The sequence below is a fragment of the Corvus cornix genome, chromosome 5 (assembly GCF_000738735.6).
Source record: "Corvus cornix cornix isolate S_Up_H32 chromosome 5, ASM73873v5, whole genome shotgun sequence".
In the NCBI taxonomy this organism is placed as follows: domain Eukaryota; kingdom Metazoa; phylum Chordata; class Aves; order Passeriformes; family Corvidae; genus Corvus; species Corvus cornix.
This window is the reverse complement of record NC_046335.1, coordinates 51777540-51784147: the sequence shown is the minus strand read 5'-3', so window position 1 is coordinate 51784147 and position 6608 is coordinate 51777540. Positions and strand designations below refer to the sequence as shown.

General features: G+C 41.0%; 1 long non-coding RNA gene across 1 annotated transcript in view; it reads left to right on the top strand.

The window, feature by feature from the left end:
* Window positions 1–4981, top strand: part of LOC104698031 — a 21043-nt gene extending 16062 nt beyond the window's left edge. The window contains exon 7 of the long non-coding RNA XR_002044717.3: window positions 1–4981. This exon is cut by the window's left edge and continues 2170 nt beyond it. This is a non-coding gene — a long non-coding RNA (uncharacterized LOC104698031).
* The last annotated feature ends 1627 nt before the right edge of the window (window positions 4982–6608 follow it).

The window sequence follows — 6608 nt, the reverse complement described above, 5'->3', positions numbered from 1 at the left end:
AAATAAATGTCAAAAGCAATAAAAACCACCACCATTTCAAAAGAGGGTGTGGAGGCCAGGGTTGTGTTAGCCCAGGGTTACACTCTTAGTTTATGTCTAGTCAGCTATCTAGCCTCTATTGTCTAATTAAACGCTTGTGCCAAGAGCACCTAAGCATTTATGAAAAGTTTTATCAGCCACCTGACTTTTGCTTTGGTGCCCAAGAGACTTGCTAGAAGCGTATGGAAAACATGCCAGACCTGGATTAAATTCCAGGTCTTCCTCGTTCCAGTCTAGTTCTTTAGCTGCAAGACCTCCTGCCTTATTTGAAAAGTTTTATTATATCCCCTTGTCCTTAGTATGTGTCAAAGTAATATTTGCTTGAGAAGGCATTCCTCAAAGAAAGGGCATGTGAGTAATTATATCATGTTATTACATGTGGCAAATTAACTTGTAACATATTGGAGGAAGAAAACCTGGGTTTTATTGCTCTTGCCTGAAATGGAACAAACTCACTCAATGTCCTTGTGCAGACTGAGTCTCTCTTGACTGAGACCCCCTCATGTGATGCCACCTGCGTTATTGTGGGCTTAATTGCAACACTTTTGTTGTTGCTAGTTGCACTTATTTGCTCTTGAGCATGTCGTGTTGCCCTGGTATGTTTTCTTCTTTCAGACTTAACACAGTGCTCCTGAAGCCAACTTAACAGAGACTGCTCTACTGAAAGCTTTCTGAAATCGTTCTTAAGTTACGATGCATAATCTCTTGAAATTAAGTCAATTCAAATGTAAGTTTAATTTGGCACCTTCCACTTAACTGATTCCTAGTGTACCAAAAAAATGCTTCAGCTAAGTACTTAAGATGACATTTAATTGGTCCTGAGTGTCACACTACTCTGTGTAAAAATCTCTGTAGTCTTTAAAAACTTTAATCACTTCCTTTCAGTCAGGGTTAGATTTCTTAGGTGTATAAAAGCTTTAAAGTGGGACCCACCAAGAAATTTATTCCGAACTCCACAGCTGTCCTCTAGTGCTTCTTTTTACCTCTTGATAAGTAAAGGGTTTCTTAGTTGGAAAGAGTTTAAAAACTATCAGGGATGGTTGTTACTGTTGCTTTTTAAGCTCTAATTAAATGAAGGCAGGGGAGCACCAGTAAATAAGCAGCTGAAGGAAATAAGGAATTCTCATTGCTTCTGAGGAAACCTTTTTTAAATGGGCAAGAGGGTTAGCAGGGTCTTTTACTGCTTTCTGCTCCTCCTGCAGAGTTATAGCTCACTAGGCTGAAACTGGAGTACCAGACAGAGAAGTGGAAAGTTATCCAAAATTGCTCGCTTGTTTAAAGTAATATATACATTATTGTTAGTCATTCCATGGCATTGGACCCTGCAGCCACATTTCAGTTAAGTGTTCTTCCACAGGCACGTTCTCTTTCTTGTTGCTTTTTTGGCAGTAGTGTTTCTTTCTAACAGTATTTTAGTGCTTAGATGGCAAGCTATATTTTATCCATATAATGTTTAATTTAATAAGGCAAAATGTGATTATTTGGATTAATTAGAGCATGTAAGAACTCTGCATGTATGCACTTTTGATAGTCAGTTTTAAACGCATGCTTATATCTATTGATTTATAAATATTTGAGGTATATTTATGCAAATTTGATATACTAGCAATGCGAGGCATTATAGATCATTTGCAAGAGTGTTGTAGTGTGAATTCACATTTAGGCAGTGAGCAGCATTCATTAAATGTCCGTGCTTCAGCTGTGTGCTTGCAGGGTGGTATTTTTTCCTGTAAGGCTTAGCTATTAAATCCATTGTAAAATACTGCAGAGTTGTATCTCAGCCTTTTTAAGTGATCACTTGACTCCAGTGACTGTTTGGTATGGAAGCTATAGTCAAAATATGTCTATTTAAAACAGATGTAGTCATTAGGAGGCCCTCCAAACTGTGCTTCTCAGCTTCTTCTGAGTCAAACTTCTAGGTCAAACTATCTCCTAGGCAGGTTCAGAGACAGATGATTATCCCTGTTTCCCCACACGTCAAGTGTAACCACACTGCTGCGTTGACAAGGGGCTAGTGCCATAAAAATAGGACTCATTACTTAGTTATCAGACAAGTTTGTTGCCATTCATGTTCCTCATTCTGTCTCAGTCGTGCTATTTAAATGTGGAGCTAAAAATAAATATTAGTGCTTGCTTATCAATAGGCACAGTAAGGAATTTTACTGCCCCAAATGCTGCCCAGGGTTAGCTTTGGATGGCTATTTGTTGCACCACATTGCAACAGCCTGGACAGAATGCCACGAGGAAGGTCCTTGGGGCCACTGTGATCGCAGAGAAGCTGAATGCCAGTGCCCAGGGTGAATTTAAGCACGGCGTGATGAGCAGGAGGAGTGGGCTGTAATAATCTTCTGTGAGAAAGAGCAGAGCCTGAGCAGGGCCTTGCCAGTAACAGAAAAAATTGCTTTCCAGACTGCCCCAACCACGACCTCAGGACAGGGATTTCTGACTGACCCTGTGCCATGAAGCATTAAAAACGCAACAAAATGATCCACTGGGCTCTCACTTCTCGACCTCCCTGCGAGCGCAGGAGCTTTCTAGCTCTCACTGAGAGAATGATATCATTTCTGTAGTTATCTTTACAGCTTTCAGACTGAGTTTCTCACCTGCTTAAAGAGAGCTGTGGTAACCACGATCATTTCTTCTGGTTATTTTCTTATTTTAGTCCTTGCACTTCTGTAATTTGCTGATGGGCCAGAATAATGTGAAATTACCCTTCTGATTTCAGTTGTCTTTTCCTAGTTTGTCATTTTGTTCAGATGTCCAACACATGGCCCTTCTTTAGGACTAGGGGAGTTGCTGCCATTGTGTACAGAGGGCAGACAAAAAAGGGACAGTTTTTCATGGGGAATGGACTTGGTGATCTACAAGCACAAAATCTCCCAGTCTCTCGGACCCTGTCACAGAAATCACCCCCTTCTCTAAGTGTCTGGCATCACAAGGGAACAATATCAATAGATCTGGGTTTGGATATAGGTCTGGGTAGAGTTGTGTCATCTTCCCAAGCATCCGTCTAGGAAAAGCTCTGCATGATACAAACAGGTGTTGCCACCTGCAAACAGGTGGTACAGGTGTGTTCCTGGTGCTACAGGGCAGGGTCTGAAGGGCATTCTCCATCACCAAGTAAAGCAAACGGTGTGTCTTGAAGCCAAAGCTACCACTGCAGCAGAGTTTCAGTGGTGAGGCAATTTGGGTTGCATCCCTGTATTGACTCTAGAGTTTGTCAGCATCCCCCTGCTCTCTGCATGCTGCCCATATTACAGTTATTCTGTGCTGCTGTAGTATGGAATGTTATGATCAGCCTCTGGATGCTCCTAAGTTAAGGCAGATCATCTTTTCCTCCTAAGAAACCTCCAGAACCCAGCTGCAGCCATAAAGCTGCTACCAAATGCAAGCTGGCCACAGTTCAGAATTGGGGCCAATATTTTTAACAGCGTGAAATTTTGTTGTAGGCCCTCTGGAAGGATTCTGTATATGAAACGCTGAACTGGAGCAAAATCAAGACTGAAGTCCCCTGTGTGGTAAAACAAGTGAAGAAAAGGTTGGTTATGTCTGAGAAGGGGGATGCATCTCTCATATGTATTACAGATAGAGTCTGATGACATTGATTTGGAAGAGGTGTATCTTTCTTTACTGTTGGCTTATGTTCACAAATGCATTATAATGTCATGACCTCTTTTGTCTGGGTTGTCACCACTGGAACATACCAAGAATACCACTCTCATCAACATAATCACAAAAGAACTTCATATTTTATGTTAGTAATTAAATCATAAGCTCTACCCAATTTGTATGGGCCTGAACTTCTCCATGTACTTTCATACTGCCACTGGTGGCTTTTTTGTTTGCATTACAGCAGCCTGAGAGTAAACGAAAGGCAAGATCCAAGATAGGAAGGCAAATTGGTTTTGCAAACATGGCAAAGAAAGTGTGTGAAATCAAATGCCAATATTAATGCAAGACATCTGCTCTCTGTTCCAGTTCTGAGCGAAGTAATCCAGTCCTAATTACACACTGCTGTGTCCTCTACCAGCTAAGGAGAATGGTGCAGCCATTCTTAGTACTGGTATATAAATTTCTTTTTGGATCTGATAGATACATTAGATGCAGGGGAAGCTTTTCATTTTTTGGCTGTCAGTTGCTTTGGGTAGCACAAAGAGAGGGGAGGAGAAACATTGCAGCAGGAAAAGATCAAAATCTTCCAAAAAGGACTCTGCCCCTAGAATAAAAATTTTTCCTAGAGAACTTTCCCTGCAGACCTCAATCAATATTATTCTCATCTGAGTGCACATATTATTCATTAAGAAATATTGGCAAGATGTGCACTGTAGTGTATGCCTTCATTAGAGCCTCCACCTGCCTGCTTTTATCAGAACATCTTCCCTAACTTTCATCTTCATTGAACTTGTTCCTGTCTTTGGATTCAGAGAGAAATCTTGTAATTTCATAGGGTGGATTTATTTTAAAACAAATAAACTCCAAAATATCCATCTATTTGGTTTGTGTATGTGTTTTCTCATCTAACACATTATTGAATCAAGAAGATTATCACCATTAGATTCAGATTGAACTGGATGTTGATGAATTCATGTGCAAAATACAGCCCAGTGCAACAGACCCTCCCTGACATGGGAATAGCTGGAATTCCTCTGTTGTGTGTTCAGCTGCCATATCATATCCTTTGTGTGCACCTACTGCTCCTGTGCCAGCAGCCATTTTCCTACAGAATCAACAATTTTAGATGATATGTTGTTAGAATGATGTTATGAAGACCTGGCAAACATCATCCATGCCAAGTAGAGGCAGAGGGAGCCACAAAACATAGGGGACACTGGCAGTGTCTTAGGGTATTGTTATCCCAAAGCAACATGAGCCTGACATTGCATTTAACCTTTTCAATTCATGTGTTTCCATCTCCAACTATTCTGTGTCAATTTTGCCTGGTCTCTTTAGTGCGAGGCAGTGAAGAAAGAAACCATCTTATTGAAGAAGGGCACTGGGATTTTTGGAAAATATGTTGTGGTCTAGCTCCATGGCTGGGACCCCTGTGTGCTGCTGCAGTTTAAAGAAGAGCTGATGGTAAGAGATTATGAAAAGGCAGCTCCATGGCTCTGTCTCTGTTCACCCATCTCCCATTTGATTAGTCTCTGCTTGACATCAGGCTGGGAGCAAGAAGCTCTGAGCATAAAAGAGTATGTGGCAACAAGACTGAGAGCTCCACGTGTCAATCCAGAACCAGACACTGTCTCACTGGGTTCCTCCATGAAACAACTGAGACAGGTGTGTGGATGCCAGATTTGTCTTTCAGGTCTACCTACTGCACCCACCAAGGTAAGGAGTAAAAGGCAGGACTATCTGCAGGAGAACACTGCAGTAGCAATGAACTTTGAAGTAGAAAAGAATATATGGAAAAGTCAGTTATTGCTCTAGATGAAAGTGAAGGACATTATAAAAACACTGCCGCTAGAGTTTACTCATAAGTTTGGGGGTGGTTTTTTTTTTGTTGGGGTATGTGTGTTACGGATTCTTTTCCACATACTTTAAAGAAACTCTGCACAGGCACTGCTGTGTGAAGAGATGGCAGAGTCCGTGTGCTGGTTTGCTCAGAAGGGTTGGGCTAAAGGTGCATTCCTGAACTTTTGTTGAACTTCAGTTTGATACGGATTGAAATCTTACATCACTGTTGAGACCTGATGGACCATATGAGTGGAAGAACACACCTCACTTCAGCCTGGGAGAGTTTTGAGAGGTGGGAGGAGAAAGGAAGCTTCTATTGGGAAAGCATCTCCTCTATTTATGCTTTTCCCAGGGAAATCCAGCCTATCCCAGCTCCTAGTCTGGGCCTCCTCTAAGCCTGTTCACTTGGGTCCTTAGACTTGCCCTTCTCCTCCCCTGTATTGGTACCAGGGAGACGCTGGCAGATCTGCAGTGTGTCACACCCAGCCTGATCCCCCAGCAGTTTATACCCCTTCACAAAACCTTCCTGATGCCAATTCGTCGTGTAGAAAGAAACTTCATGGAGTTCATTGAAGCTGAGCTGTTTTGGACATGAGAAGTGCAGAATCTGCCCATTAAACTTCTTACGAAACAAGAAACAGACCAAAAATTTAGGTGTTGCTACTTTTAGTTTTGAAAAAAAAAAAAAAAATTCTTTTTAACTTTTTGCTATGGAGAGGAGCAGGAAAACTTCTGAATAACTAATTTATCCACTGTAAATTTCTCTAAAAGGTCATTACAGACTGTAAAGCCTAATGGCTTAAAGTTCCAGCCTTATATCACAATGGCAAAGAACTCATTCTCTAGAGATTTTATTTTTGAAGCTTTGCCATTTTCTTCTATCAAAGGAAATGCTGTATTTTTAATACACAATTTTCTTTTTTAAAGACTAGCCTACATTTATGAAAATATTTAACATTCATTTCACACAAAACATAGTAACAGAAATGAGTGATTTATTTTCACAATGCATAGGCAGAGAAGTAGAGCAAGCCAGAGTTTAGAAATAATTGAGGTCTGTAGATCTCAGGTATGTATTTAAGTAGTCTTTTGAACTGGCACCCGTGTTCTGTGTG